Genomic DNA, 16926 nt, shown 5'->3' with positions numbered 1-16926 from the left:
CAAATTCAGACAGGAAATCAGGTGCAGCTTTTTAGCAGTGAGAGAAAGCACCTGTCCTGGTGCTCTGGGTGGTGCAGCTGTAGCACCACCAGCCACTAGTGCTCCAGGCAGCGCGGTAAGGGGGCAGGGGTGGTGAGATAGTGGGCAGGGAAGTTCAGGGTGGTGGTCAGGGGGAGGGGGTGAAGATAGGGGTTGGGGCGGTCAGAGGGCAGGGAATGGGGGGGCAGTCAGGAAGGAAAGGGGAGGTTGGATGGGGCAGCAAGTCTGGGGGCAGTCATGGGACAGGGAGCGGGGGGGAGGTTGGATGGGGCAGGAGTCCCGGGGGGCTGTCAGGGGGTGAGAAGCAGGGGAGGGGGCGGAGACTTTGGGAGGGGGCGGAGTTGGGGCGGGGGCGGGACTGGGGGTGGGGCCGGGGCCCCGGGGAGTGTCCTCCATTTGGAGGCACAAAATATGGTAACCCTAATAGAGGTACTGGGTGGCAGAGGAAGACAGCAGGTCCGAACCCCCTTGCCTATGATGAGTGGCTTTTACATTGCAGTCTGCCCCAGGGAGCAGGGGCTTGGTGATGACTGGCAGTAGCCCACGACTGAGGCAAGGTGAGGATAGAGGGTTGGGGGTTCCCCTAGGTGGGGAGACCCTGAGACTGTGGGGGCATTGCCAGGGGCAGCATCCCAAAGACAAGGGGCATCAGGTCCTGGGAGGGACACAGGGGCCAGCGGCAGTGGGACACCGGCCTGCAGAGGGCACTCTGGAGCCTGGACAAGAGCTAATTCCCTGAGATGACCAGCAGGAGACGCCGCAGGGGTGAGTCCCGCATGTTTACAGGGGGTCAGATTATATTTAAAGCTGCCAATCAAAGTGTTTGGTAATGCAATGTTTGGTAATAATTCCATGAGTGTCATAAGCTTGAATTAGGAGTGACCTTAAAAGCTTGTGTTTATTTTAAAAGCGTTTCTTTATGATGTACGTAAAGTGAGAGTTTTAGCCTTCATAGGTTGACAGCACAGTAGGTTGCAGTCTACTTTCAATCTGTAGAACAGGTAAAAGTAGAGATGACGACAGTTTGAGCTCCCCTGCATAGTCCCATCAATGAACCTCAACCCCATGCTGGATGTAAGGAGTAAGAAAGTTTGTGGGTCTATGCCTTTTCTACCCTGGGCCTCTCCGCTCAGATTGGCAGCCAGGCGACAATTCTTGTGATTTTTGGGAAGTAGCAGAAAGTTGTCAAACTCCCCCCCAATGAAAAATAGCCTTCCTCCCACTGCTAAAAAAGGTTCAATTTTTTCCCAATGAAAAACCAAAAGAAAAAAATATTTCCCAATAAGATCATTTCTATGAAAAAAGTGTTTAAAAAAAAAAAAAACTTGCATTAAAGTGTCTTCATGGAAAATATTCACCATTTGCAGTCCAGCCCTAAAGAATACTTGATCTCCAAGAGCAAGACTTGAGCCGGAGATAAACTAGTAACTGAGAGGAAGAATGTAGAAAAGGACCTAGGGGTTACAGTGGATGAGAAGCTGGATATGAGTCAACAGTGTGCCCTTGTTGCCAAGAAGGCTAATGGCATTTTGGGCTGTATAAATAGGGGCATTGCCAGCAGATCGAGGGACGTGATCATTCCCCTCTATTTGACATTGGTGAGGCCTCATCTGGAGTACTGTGTCCAGTTTTGGGCCCCACACTACAAGAAGGATGTGGAAAAATTGGAAAGAGTCCAGCGGAGGGCAACAAAAATGATTAGGGGGCTGGAGCACATGAGTTATGAGGAGAGGCTGAGGGAACTGGGATTGTTTAGTCTGCAGAAGAGAAGAATGAGAGGGCATTTAATAGCTGCTTTCAACTACCTCAAAGGGGGTTCCAAAGAGGATGGATCAAGACTGTTCTCAGTGGTACCTGATGACAGAACAAGGAGTAATGGTCTAAGTTGCAGTTGGGGAGGTTTAGGTTGGATATTAGGAAAAACTTTTACACTAAGAGTGTGGTGAAGCACTGGAGTGTGTTACATAGGGAGGTGGTGGAATCTCCTTCCTTAGAAATTTAAGGTCAGGCTTGACAAAGCCCTGGCTGGGATGATTTAGTTGGGAATTGGTCCTGCTTTGAGCAGGGGGTTGGACTAGATGACCTCCTGAGGTCCCTTCCAACCCTTATATTGTACAAGTCTATGAAGAATGATATTGTGGTTATGGAACTTGTATGGACAAGATCTGAGTTCTATTTTCAACTCTTGCCACAGACTTTTTGCATTTTTGATTATAAGCCCTTTTGGGCACAGACTCTCTATGTGCAATGCCTAGGATAAGAGATCCCAGTTTTAGTTGAGGCTTCTAGCTGCTACTGTAATATAAATGAGAGGAGAGATCCTTTATCTGAATACCGTTCTCTGAGCCAGCCAACCACTAGTACTGGCACCTTACAATCCAGCCTCACTAAGGGGCAGTGTCTAGCAGAACTGTTAAGAAGGAGGGCAGGACTGACCAGTGGTACAGTTTAGTCCTTACTTTCCCCCTGCTTTAGAGGGGAAACAAGCTGTGCCAGCCTTTTTCCCCACTGCAGCATCAGCTCACCTCTTCTGGCTACCATATTACAGGAGTTGAACCAAAATTCCATCCACTTGCTTCTGCTGCCAGCTCACCCAAGAAGGGAAATGGCTAAAAATCCCAGATGCTTTTAAATTAAGTTTTTCCCTCCCCTCCACCACCAAGAAACTTCCTGGAGAGAAAAAAAAAATTTGTGGAAACAAAAACAAAAAACAAAAAAAAACACAAAAAAAAGGAAAAGCAGCCAGTAAAACAATTCCTCCCCACCCCTCACCTTCCAACAATTTAAAACTGGCATTCTGGGTCAAAGTTTGAAATCAAGCAAAAGGTTAATGAAAAAATTCACACACAGCCCTAGAAAAAGAAGCTCTCCAACAGCTGTTCACCTCACCCCCCACACAGGATCATCGTGCTCAATGAATGGTACGTTTGCCTGAGCAAGGTGAGGAACATAGTCATTAGTTTAAATAGTGTAGTCCATTAAGCATTGAATGATGCATGGTTTTAGGACAGTGCTTGAGAAGCTCTGAGCATTAAAATGGAATTGAAATACTTTATCTGGATTTACACTTGTGTTTGACTGACCTTCTGTAAATACTATACTCCCACCTCTAAAGGAAAAATTTTAGACTTCACAGTTGATGGGTGCCAAAAATGAACAAATAGCTCACTAAAATGGCAAGGAAAGGTCAAATATAATAATCCATGTTAGTGGTTTACTTAGCTTGGTGTTTTGCCCTCAGACAAGTTCACATGGATACTTTCACTGCTGGTGGATATGGCCACCTTTGTACCTCCTCAGCTTCAAGTGACTATTGCAATGCCATCTGTATGGGTGTTTAAAGTTGAAAGCTTTAGCCAATATGTGACCAACACAAAGTGTTCAAGGCAGAGATACCGCTGCATTTTGAGAGTTTATTTTGCATACTTTCAATAATGGTATGTTAGCATGTATTTCCATCACTCTTTTTACTCTCTATGGTGTCCACAAGTACAGTGTTCCAGGACTCAGAAGCTGACCTTAAGTCTCCAGATGAGAGCAGGGAAGGGAGGAATAACTGACACTGGTTGACAAGGAAGTTGGTAAAAGTCTATTATGGGCCTTGCTAAGCAAACAAGTCTCCCCACCCCACCCCAGTTAGTTGGTCATGGATATCATCTTCCAGCTGTTTGTATTTGTGTAGAACAGACAGGCCATGAAAATCACTGTAAACAGTTGGTATCACCACTGGCCTGCTAACACAGCAACAATGGATATTGTCCAAAATCTCCCCTTTCATAGAGTTGCCTTTAGTCTTATAACAACCACCCCTGTGAGGCAGGAATGTACTTAAAACATAAGCCTTAATCCTCCAGCTTCCTTCTGAGATTTCTACCAAGACCTGATGATGATGATGATCTTAGCTCCTTTAATTTTCAGATATTCAGCATTTAAGGGTCTTTAGTAAAAATAATGGAATCTAATCTATCATGTTGAGTCGCCAGAATAACTACTGCTCCAATAGGGTCTCAGTCTGACACCCAGTTACAGTTATCCGAATGAGTTAAAACATAGGTACAACCACCAAGTTATATGCTGCCATCTATAGACCACCTACCTTTGTAGTCACTGAATTGCACCTAAGAAAAAATGACCTGTGTACGTGCATGCAAACTATTTTCATAGTTACAGAAACTATCATAGCCCCTGAATTACAACTAAGAAAAGACAGGCTGTTTGAAAGGAAAAATCTGCTGAGCAAACGATGAAAACATTTTCAAGATAAGAGAAGTTTAAAAAAAAAAAAAAAAGATTCCGAACGGTTTCACTTCAGTGAGTCATTTCAGGTTTACAACAAGAGTAACTGAGGCAGAATCTCATTCTAGGTCAAAGATATACTGAACCATTTTGACAAAAAAAAAAATGCAAGTGTACATGAAATGGAACAAAAATGTAATAGATGCTGTATAGGAGTGATCTGAAGACCGTAGGAATAGTAACTTTTCAGCTACATTGTGTCACTAACGACACAACCATAGCATGGGGCAGTAGATTGCTAGACTGCACCAGCAGAAGGGCAGAAAAGGAATTAGGACTCACAGATCCATTGTCCACCCCAGACACATGCACTCCCCCACTAATCCTTGCTCAAGGGAAAGGAATACATTTATTTGGATACGGTATGTACAATAGGTTCTGGTCCATGGCTGGGCCTTTTAGGCACTACCCTATACATAGTGCAGTTTAGCTGTAGAACTTTAGCATTTCTTTAAGTGCCTTTGTTTCTATGGGACATAAAAAAAAAAAAAAGTCAGACCGCTCACCCCAGTCTATCCAAATGTGGATATTAAAAGCATATTCATCCATCCATAGGAGAAGTATATACAAAGGAACTCAAACACCCTTATACAAAGAGACTGCTTAAATCCACCAAAGTTATTTATACAAAGAGAAACCAAATATCCTGCAGAGCTTTGAGAGTATTTTCAAAAGTAAGGATTGCTATAAGGAAACAAAGGACAAAGGATATTTTAAAATTTACAGGCTAAGTCAGTCGTAGCCTGCGTCATTATGCTCCTTTGATTTCCCTGGAAGAATGTGTATCTTAAGTTACTGACCAGTGCATTTTAATAGGTCAATGAAAGAGGTAGCATAAGGATGTAAACTCTAATGGCTTTTTCCTAGAGCTGCCGTGATGGAAATTGTTTCATGAAAGGACTGAGACTTTGAAACTTGGTTTTATTCTGAATCTGAACACCCCTTCCCCCCAAATTTTGGGGTTCTCTGCAACGGAAAATTACAGAAACCATCTAATTTCAGATCGAGCAAAATGTTTTGTTGTGACAAACCTGACATTTACACTGTCTTCTGATACATAATGAAGTTACTTCTCATTTTGAAATGTTTTATTTTAAAACAAATTGAAACTTTTCATTGTTAGTGTCCAATTGGAATGTTTTGACATTGACTGAACTTTTTCCCCCTGGTTTTCTTCCAAAAAACAAATTCTAGCAAATGCCCCAATTTTGTAAATCACTTCTATTCTGATGGTATTGGATATTCTGATGGAACATGGGTTCTTGAGTTTCTCCAAGCAAAGTTTCTCCTCCCCCCACCCCTTCTTTGGTGTACACGTTTGGTTTAGAAAATTTTCAAACCCCCAGACAATAGGTAAACACATAAGCACCATATAACTGAATGCAGATTAGGGCTAATGGTCCCTTCTGATGTTAAAATTTGTGAGTAATCTCCAGTTGGGGAAGGGTAGAGAATTAGTGCATCTTTCCAGGGTCATAGTTCTGCACCATTTCTTGTCCAATTTGGCAGCAGTCAAATCATGTTCTAACGGTATGTCTATAGAGAGTATCTTTAAATCTCTCTCTCTGAACCTGGAGCAGTGAAACAGTGGCAGCATAGGCTTGAGCACAGGCTAGCTACATGACTAATTACACGGGGTTTCTGGTAGGCTTGCGTTTCCTGTGCTGAAGCATACTCTGCTGCAGCTTCACTCCTCCACTACCTGAGCTAGCCAGGATACGTCCACAGAAGCTGCAGTGAGACCCCCACCATTGCCTCAGACATACCATAACAGCAGGTCGATATCTCTGCGCAAAGAGTAGATCTATGAACTCTACAGATCCTCAATGGGGGATTGGCAATACAATGGACTGTTGTGCTACTTGGCAGCTACCCCATATTTTATCTTCAGGAAGAAGAAAGGATTCTATTCCTCCAGCCCCTTCCTTGATCCTCTGCGCAAAACTTGAGACAGTGTTTCACAGAGATATAACAAAGCCCTTGGAGCCTGGGTGAAAGGAAAAGCCCTACATTTAAGAAGGAAAATGGTTGTTTTCAAAGCCAAGACCATGCAAATGATAGCAGGGGAAAATGAAGATAAAGGCTAGCAAGAAGTCAGTGCATGTTTTGGTGACAGGAACCAAGATACATAGTCAAATTGATCCCTATTATTATTGGGAACAGATTTTTTTGTTCATGTCAAGAAGATTTGCTGCTCTGCTTATTCCATTTTTTTATAAAGCAATGCACAGCATTATGAAGCCAATTTTAGCATGTTATGAAGTTAATATCTTCCTCAAGAGAGCTAGGGAAGTCTTTCCTCCTTCAATTCCCAGCATTTGGGTCTAATCCTGCAAACTCTTGCTCCCGATAGTGCCAATCCATATTAGCTTCCCATTAGCTCCCCTGCAGACTGTGACATTCCCCAGGAGTACCCAGGGCTAAGGCACCTCACCACTACCTACTCTTAGCATAAAGAAGTCTTGTCTGTGTCTGTTGTGGATCAACTCCCTAAAACCACCAGCCTCTGGCAGCTCAAGCGATTCCTTCTAGGCCCCCTACAGGTAGCAATAGGCACACACCAACCCCCACGGCTGGACACTACAGGGAATGCGCCTTATCCACTGGACACTCAATTACCAGGCCTACTGTTCCCAAAAGAACAGTAACACCAGCTTGTAAGATTCAACTCAGGATCATCACTTGGCTTACCACCACAACACTTGTGTTTATAGTGAAAACAAAATTAAGTTTATCATCAAAAACAGATTCAAGTAATAGTCAGAATATTGGAGACAAATGGTTACATAGCAACCAAACCATGCTTTCCAGAGATTATATTTAACCTGTTGGTTAAATATAATCTCCTATATAAAGAAGACTCTCATCCAGCGTTCTCCACATAGTTTTCAAGCAAGCCTGGTTGAGATATTTTCCATAAAGCAAACTCACTGTGCTTACTTCCTCTCTGACAAGTGATAGCCTGACTTTGTCCCCCAGATATAGTAGATCAAATTTTTGAGGTGCATGTCAAAATAGGGTTCTCACCTACAATCCCTGTTTGCGTCTTCCTGTTACTGTTCTCTGAAGTTCTTACAATCCTTCATTAGCATTCATATGACTGGTGGGAGGAGACCCATTGTGAACTATGCCATATTAATGTACATGTAACCCACCATCTAGATCAACTTTTTTTTTTTGTCCAACAAACCTGTTTTTCTCCTTTGCTGATGATCTGTACCTAGATGCAGCCGTTAAGAATATATGAGTGTACATAACATCTTATTATGTAACATCCATGCATGTGTTATGCAATATTGATGACCAATGACACACCGGCTTTTATTCAAGACCTCACATGACTTTTTGCTGAAGTAGAATGTACATGCCAGACCCAAAAGATCAGTGCTTAATTTGTAATGAATGAGGTGCCAGGACTCAAGCAATATATATATATATATATTTTTACATTCATAACTGACACAGCAAGGCCAGAGGTGCCAGAGCTATGAACTGCCAAGCCCAGAGGTGCCAGGGCTCAGCCCAAGCACAAATTAAGCACTGCAAGAGATCCCTGTAGCCCCTTGCCAGTTGGTATTAAGAGGTTCTTGGGTCACAGGGACTATTTGCAGGATTTGACTAGTCATGTTAGTAAAGGTTTGCAAAAAAAAAAAAAAACCCTTTCATCTCCCAGTTCTCATGCTATTTTATTAAGAAGAAAAGAGATTCCTTGGAAGCACAGAAATATTCGGGTTGGATGTAACATTTTTTCCTCTAAATGGAGAAGCTTGAGAAACATAAGGAAAGGGCACGTTTTAAATTTAAGGCCTTGAAAGCAGTATCCCTGGAAACCCCCGTTTTAAGCCAAAGGAAGCAGGTAAATTACATATTGTATGAATGGATCTTCAGGGTTTACAGAAGATGTTCACACAGCTCTGAGTTTTCTTTAGGTGCAAAACAGACTCTAGGCACAGAAGCTAGAGAAAGTTGCAGGTTGAGTGATTTTGCTTCAATTCGCGATCAGTTTAATTGCTCTTTAGAAGCCTTGTGGTTTGTATGAGGTCTGGACCTTTCATATTTATTTTAGGGTTTTTTGTAGCCAAACTTCATACCAATTATGAGCAGAAAAGAATCCTTTATACAAACCAACATGTTAGGAACTGTGCATCGTTTACTAGCCTACTATTGCTAGAAATCAGTCCTAGCAGAGACATGAATCAGTAATTTACCATCCCAAAATAACAGTCCCCAATAAATTCCATTTGTGGATAATTCAAGAAGTTTGGTGCAGCAGCATGAAGCCAATTTACAATTGGTAATGGAAAGCTTTTGTTTTTAAAAGTGGTTATTTCTGCTGCTACAGGAGATCAAAGTTATTTATATAAACATGCAATGTGTATTGTGCAGTTACTAACTGCAGTATCGTCATTAGGGATATGTTGCAAGTCTAACTTTTGTTCCATTTCTAGCTCACATTCATTTTCTTTACTGGACTTGTTATTCCCCAACTTGAAGAGGGATAACCCTAAGTATGGGGCAGTGTGATCCATAGCCCTAAGTAAAGGGTACGTTGACTCCATACCCCTCTTATGCTTGGTCAAGGAGCAGTCATTATCAGCCCTTAAGTGTCTTTTCCAATGACTTATTTACTGAAGTGTCTTCAGCGCTTTTCCTTCTTAAGCCACAATCGTGGTGCAGGGGCAGCATCAAGACAATTCTCTCCTGGAGAAAGGTTGACTCACAAATTAGTACAATGCATTTAGACATGTTATGACTAAGCCTCACCACAGTGACAATAAAGTACCCTATTCAACACTCCCTATTCAGCCCTTACTCACAAAATTCCAACTAAAATCAATGAACTTTTTGCTCAAGTGATGAGGAGTAAGGAGCAATGAAAGACTTGAAAAACAAAATTTATAATAAAGATATGAAAACTTAGATGCAAATCATTTTAAAATTATGATTAATTTAATTTGGTAGAGCTTCAATAGCACCTTTCCCACCAAAGATCCCTCAAACATTATGAAGTACCAACTTACATACAGATTGAGCCAAGAGTTTTTAAGATTAACTCCTCTTATAACTGAGGACACAGAATGGCCCAGAAGGCCTAGTTTATAAAAATAATTTCACTACACCAAAGTCAGCCGCATCATCTTATGACAATCAGCATGTCTCCACTGACTTCTATGGAGTGATGCTAATTTACATCAGCTGATGATCTGGTCTATAATGTGACATCGGTACTGTAAAGCCATTGTAAGCAAGATCAGATTCAGGCTTTGAGAGGACAGTGACACTAGTGGTAAAGTCTCCATTTTGAGCTAACAGTAATTCATATACAGAGACAACTTATTTTAGGCCTTGAGCCTTTACATAGATGTGCTAGTTAGAGCTGCAAGAACAACTCGTTTTGCTGTCAACTCTGGGGGGAGCAGAGGGGAACTGGAAAAAATTGTGTGGCCAAAGAGTGTTTAGATCAAAAATTTTCATTTTGACTTCATTCATTTTTTTTTTCAATGAATTAGAAACCTTGAAGTTTCCAGAACATTTTTTTCATTTTGAACAAAACAAGCTAAGATTTGGGTGGGGGAGTTGTTTGTTTTTGACAAACAACTCAGTGATACTGACAAAAAAAACCCACACAATATTTAGGTGTTGCTAAATCTATTTTTTGTTGACAAAATATTTCAGATGAAAAATGTTGTCCATCTGTAGTGTTAGCAGAGACCCCTGCCCCTTCTGGGAATCCCATTAGAGTCAATAGGATGCACATACCAGGGTTTACACTAGTAGAACTATTTGTAAGTTCAGGGCCTCAGTGAGACAGGAGTTAGCCACAATACTTGGGTTAAACAATGACTAGAATTGAATAAGGGCTGTATAGTTATGTCTATTACTTATACCATACTTGCTCTGAGGGTAATCATTTTCCATGCTTCTAAGTGTGAGATTATTGCCTGTTCATGTCAGAAGGTATATTCCCCATTCTCTCTGCACACACAGGGCAGTGGACATGCCTTGTTGGTAGCATGAACTTCCTTCCAGTGACAGAATGTTTAGGAGGGAAAACAACACAAAAGGTATTAGGTAGCACCATATAGCATAATGAAGGGCTTGCTAGGCCACTGATATTGTCCAGTGTGGAAATCATACATCAGCATCTGTTCTATTGGGAATGAGTGGTGGAATCTTTAATTTCCACCTGGATATTCAACAAAGATTAACAACAATTTCTGTTATTCAGGTTAGTAGAAACACATGAGTAGCTAAGATTCATCATAAAGTGGTAAGAAAGAAACCTGGGTCTGAATGCCAAACATCTCATTTTTTATTGGGTGATTTAAATAGAAACAAGATTCTAGTGTGTTTTTTATATACATGTATGTAAAAAGAATCAGAGCAGCATCTCTGCCATACCAGGATAATGCCAAATGACTTCATGAAAAGCTGACTGGTCAAAGACCAAATGTAGGAATGTAATTTGCATTGAATAACAACTTGATGCAACTCTTCTACCAAGGAATTGATTTAAATGATACTGTATGAACTAAACACTTCTCCCCTTAAGATTTTCACTACACTGGCATTATCTTAAGATTTTACAATTACAACAGTGTAATCAATAAGGCAATATAAATAGAGCAGTGAGCGCCCTTTGCTGTAGAATTTACTCTAATAGAAATATACTGAGATTGGATTACAGAGAATCATGTTATGCTTAGCCCTTGAAATCATGTTTCTGTTTTAAATGCATTGCTGAGGATCTTTTGATGTGTTCCTTTAACATATGCTTTGACACAGCATCAGAGAAGGAGCCTTTTAGAGATGTGTGAAAAATCAATCAGCATATTTTAAAGTCTAATATAGTTGCTAAAACACAGTTGCTGGGCTAACTTCAGCTTTCAGTTATACTGATATGTATAAGTAGTAAATGGTATTGTGCCAGTGTAATTGAAAGGAAAAAAGTTTGACTCTTTTCTTCTAAAAGAAATATGATTACTCCGAAGACAAAGGGTAAGATTTTCAAGAGTGATCAAGTCCCATTTTCAAAATTGGTTTAGACAGTAAGAAGCCTAAATCCCATTGACTTTTAATGAGACAACCGGTAAAATTTTCAAAAGCACTTAAGTCTCACTGAAAATCAGTTACTCTACACAGCAATTGAGACGCTCAACAAATTCTCCAAAAATCACAAAAAATACTCTAGGAAGGGATAGAATTCTGAGCTCTTTGAGGCAGTCCTTTTGTCCCCAGAAAGTGCTTCACACATATTAAAAGTTACCATAAACGGAGATGATCAGTCTCAGAAAGACAGTTGGATGCTCTTTTCAAGTCAAAGGAATCTGGGTGCTTAACTGCTCTGTGCATCTTTAAAGGTCTCCCCTATCATTAGTAATAATGGAAACTGTCTGAGGTGCCTGTACTACAGGGTGGCTAGAGTGGAAGCAGATACACCCTAACAGAACAGTAAGTAATTTTAATAAAGTCATCCTTGAAGTGAGGATCTTGGGGAACAAGGGTTTTGGCCGCCCGAGACAGCAAAAAAAAAAAAAAAAAAAAAAAAAAAAAAAAAAGACGCGATCATGATCTGCGGCGGCAATTCGGCAGAAGGTCCTTCGCCTCGAGCGGGAGTGAGGGACCGTCCGCCGAATTGCCCAATAGCTGGACCTGCCACCCCTCTCCGGAGTGGTCGCCCCAAGCACCTGCTTTGCCAAGCTGGTGCTTGGAGCCGGCCCTGCAAGCACCCGGCCAGTAATAGCTCCTAGCCAAATAGCTCCTAGCCAAAGAACAAACCATCAGTAGCCTTGCATATGCTGCTTGAATGTTACTTTAGTAAAGAGAATTCCACCCATTTGAAGTAGAAGGGAGGAAGTGGATTTTCATTAATTCTGAAGGACAGTTGCTTCCTTTCATCCTGTAATATCACCTAAATTGAACAGTTGCAATGTAAATAAAGAGTTGAATTAACTTTTCACTGTGATGCTAAATAGCAATTCCTTTTATCATTCAAAATACAGGGTTGATTCTACAATTAGATCCATGCCATTCTGTAGGGCACCTGCATCCATGCAGAATTCCATGGGTCTCCGTCCTGGCACAAGAAGTCCATCTACATGAATCCAGTTGCAAGATGGGGCCTTAATATGATGCTAGCTGGGGATTTCACAGTCAGTCCTGGTCCAGTGCTGTGCACTAATGCACACACCTCTTCATTAGAGATACTAATCTAAACAAACATTTAACCCTGAGTGCTCTGTCCATTTGTGCAAGTCACAACAGGTGAAAATACTCTACCCCCATCAGAGCTTTAATATCTCAGACAGAGCCATTTTCATCCCAGGTGTAACTATTGACTTGACAGGTGAATTTAGTCCAGTTATTATGCTTCATAAACACAATACTCAGGTATGAAACCTTGACCTTTACTAAGCATCACAAATTTATTCCAGAGCAAAATTTCTCCAGTTTCCAGAAGCCAATACAATGAGCTCTTTCCATGGAGAAAATTTGAATCTGTCCCTCAAAATTTGCTCCTGTTTCTACACTGAGTTCCTTTTTAGGTAGCGAATGGTCAGCTTTTCACCTGTAGAAGTCATCCCATGAAGTTTAAGCAAGTCTACAAAATACTTCTAGGTAAATTAGAGACCAATGTTGATCTGAAGAAACTCATCTATAGTACACTGCTACCTTGGTATAATGCAACCCGATATAACACAAATTCAGATATAAGGCGGTAAAGCAGTGCTCTGGGGGGGCGGGGCTGCGCACGCCAATGGATCAAAGCAAGTTCAATATAACGCAGTTTCACCTATAACGCGATAAGATTTTTTTGGCTCCCGAAGACAGCCTTATATCGAGGTGGAGGTGTATAAGCAAAGTAAACTGAGGCTGTTAAGTCTATGAATTTCAGCCTTCTTTGCAGGCATATGAAAAAAATATTCCCACAACAGCAGCATAAAGTATGTAAGAGTGTAATAAACAGCATTCCAATTCAATTTTTAAGCTTTATGAACCAAATCCAGAGCCCACTGAAGTCAATAAGAGCCTTGAGTAGTTTCTGGATCAGAGCCTACATGGACAACACTGCCTCCACCAGAGATGTGATGCAACTTCCAGTATCCACCATACACATGCATTTGCTAATGCAAAGGGATGCAATACTTAGCCTCCCACAGTGTCTCAGACACATTACCAACTCTACTTCAAGTCAGCAGCCATCGCTGAAGACAGTAATATTCACTCACCTGCCTCAGCTTTTCATGATAGGGCATGTCTCTATGGGGAAATCCACCCATATGTGGAGGGAAGCAATGAAACCAGATATATTTAAACTCAATGTCAAAAAACGTCAGTTGCACATGGGCCCTTCTCACCAAGGCAATTTTCATCTATGGCCTCGATTCTGCAAACTTACTGACATGAGTAACTATCTATGAATTATCCCACTGTAAAGTACTATATACACTTATACATATCAAATTACTGTAATTGCTCTCCTCAGTGAATGGTCTTACTAGTCACATGACCAGGGCTGAGCACACACCTTCGGGCTGCTCAGGTCCCGGTAAGATTCTCAACGTTGATTGGTATGGACTATGCAAACGGATGCACACCACCCACCTGCCATTTGCTACTTCAACTCAATAGAAGAGCAGAACAAGCAAATACCTTGAGCATCTTTCTTAAAACCATATCAAGTGAGAATTTTAGTACTGAATTACAGTACTTTATTTGCAGGATTCTGGTTAGCCTAAATTTGCTTCAGATTAGGCCACAATCCTGCAATTCACTGTATGCAGAGCCCTATTGATTTCAATAGAACTCCATTCAGGACTGGTGTCTTAAATGGTAACTCCTTGGAAGGAGAATCATGTCTTGTAGTTGAAAAACAAAGCGCCAGGCACAAGAAATGGTTCTTTGAAATTATGAAATGAAAATACATACAAGTTAGATTAAAAACCACACTGTTCAATCAGGGCTTGGAAACAGCGGATATGCACTCATGAAGCACACAAGCAACTCTCTGAAGCTACTATTTTGTTCTCTAGAATGTCAGCTTTCATTGTAAAAAGTCTCTAGCTGTTATGGCTGTGAAGAAAAACATGCTTCATATGTTTTTTTTGAAGTTAACTGATGCAAAGACATCTGAGAGTCTGCAGAGAGCTCGGAACAATAGCTCTAAGGGTATGTCTACACTGCACGCTTCTTTCGGCAGCGTGTTGAGTTCATAAATGATTACACACACAACACACACAGCATGGGTATAAATATCAGCTTAGACACTGATGCATGGCTTAGGCAAGCTGAGTAAAGATGTACCTGAAGGTTGTGGGTATGTACCCCAGGACATATCCTACATGGCTCTTCACTTGCCCAAGCAACGCCACCCCATCTATAACAATTTGTTGTTGGTTTTTTGGAAGTAGTATCCTGCTACTGGAGCCTTTTCTTGCTGTAGGGAAAGGCTTCAGCAGCTGCCTGCATCTCTCTCTGCTGTGGGGAAAGGTTCCAGCAGCACCCCATTGCTGGGGTCTTTCTCTGCTGCCTCCCCCCACTAGAACCTTTCACTGGTACATGTAGCTACACACAAGCATGGACACAGCTTGCTTTTTACTGTGGCATGTAGCTACTGTAGCCCATTGAGTTCGCTTTAGCTTTCATTTTATTTAGGAGTAACACAAGGAACCTACTGGCCTGTGTTATGTAAGACATTGGCTTCAGCAGTTAGCATGAGGCTTGAGGTCTATGAACTTTGGATAGATGGCCCAGATGTTTTACCACAAGAGTGCCATGGCATTGAATTGATATATACAAGTTGAGATTATTAATATAATAACCTAAAACAGAAGGGCACCCCAACATTAGTAGGATGCGGAAATACAAATAAGGAAGAGGAGAGAAACCCCCACTGAATTAGGCATACTGGCAATGTGGGTGAAAAAGCCCTGGTCTCCCTAGAAGATCGAACAGCTCTGTTTTGCCCTATCCCTCCGTCTGTCTGCATATCCCACATCTCTTCTTCCTTCCCCACCTGTATCCTATCACTTACTAGAGCAGAACACTGGTCTTTTGTCCAGACAGGTTTTCTTTCAGCATTTCCTTGGGTTATGGGATTTGTAGGGTCTCTCAGCTAAGTAGCCTCTTCCTTCAACTGCCCTCATGCTGCAACCTTGGCCCCAAACAGGATGTGCTAGTCTAGGTGGCTGACCGAACAGCCTATGCCAGAAGTAACTCTGGTATCTGCCAGTCAGGAGAGAGAGGCAACTAGTGTACTACGCACATTCTACAGTGCAGAGTAAAACTGAATATTTCCCTTTTCAGCCCTCCATTATTAGTTCAATTTTACAATAACCACCTACCTCCCAGATGCTCCATGAAGTGTGGTTATTTAAAGCATTTTCAAGTGAAAAGCACTATAATTGCTACATACAGTATCCCTGTAGTTCTTCTAAGCTCATAAACCTGTTATTTACTTTCCCAGTGGTGCTGGCATCCCCTTCCAATTAAGTACGTATCATACTGTGTGGTAAGAGTATGTTTATAGTGATTGTTTCCCCATTCTTCTTTGGCCAACATTTTAAACTGTATGCAAAGCACATTGAGGAACTGGACAGCTATTTTTGCAGGTTCCTCCTCTGGCTACAGAGTATCAATTTGTTTTCTGTTAATTTGTAAGACATGCAAGCTCTTACAGATGCAATACGGAATACTTCTATGTAACATTACATATAAATCCAAGATGCTATATCATTTCCACCGGGGGGGGGGGGGGAACCACAAGCTGCCCCTAGAAAGAGGTGAAATGATACAACGTGCATATAAGGCAGAGGCACAGAAAAAAATTGTGATAGAAATACAAGCAAAATGGCACCTGATTGAAAGCCCAGCGAAGTCCAAGAGGGTCTATCCATTGATTTCAGGGATCTTCAATGTATCAGGCTGTCTGTGAGTGGGTGATTGAGTAGCCTGGATCTCTTGCATAACACATGCCATTTAGCATTTCCACCAATAATGCCTGCAATGGATGACTTAGTATTGTGGCATTCCTGTGTTCATCTTCTATGAAAAGAGTTAAATTATCCAAAAACTAAAATTATCTACACAGGTGATCATTTAACGAGAGGATAAGGGGTGGGGAAGGGAAATAAAAGGTATTGGAAGCTGGCAGATGGACTTTTTTGTTCCAGAAAAAGGTTAATTAACTACACAACCTTCTTCACCCCTTAGGTCACAGTTTGAATCTGCTCTGATTGGTGGCTGAAAATTGTAACCATCAGCTTGATCATCTGTATTTGTGTGAAATGAGTTGTTGGTCCAAGTCCAATTCCTAGTGGATCTCTCTCTCTCTCTCACACACACACACCCTCCGCACTCAACCACTACTACAGTTTACAGCTTTCCTGCTAGATTTGAGAAGGCAGAGGACCAAATAGGCACAGAGACTAAACCAATCACTCATCCACAGTAGGGATCCCAACACATTAATGGGGAACAGGGTGTAGGAGCTCTTTCTGGAGCTAGCTCCAGAATGTCAGTCTGTATGGCTGTCAATCAGCACCATTTCATGAGCACTAAATTCACCTTTTTTAAATAGACTGAGGTGAC

This window comes from Malaclemys terrapin, chromosome 7 (assembly GCF_027887155.1).
Source record: "Malaclemys terrapin pileata isolate rMalTer1 chromosome 7, rMalTer1.hap1, whole genome shotgun sequence".
NCBI lineage: Eukaryota > Metazoa > Chordata > Testudines > Emydidae > Malaclemys > Malaclemys terrapin.
This window is presented reverse-complemented; position numbering follows the sequence as displayed.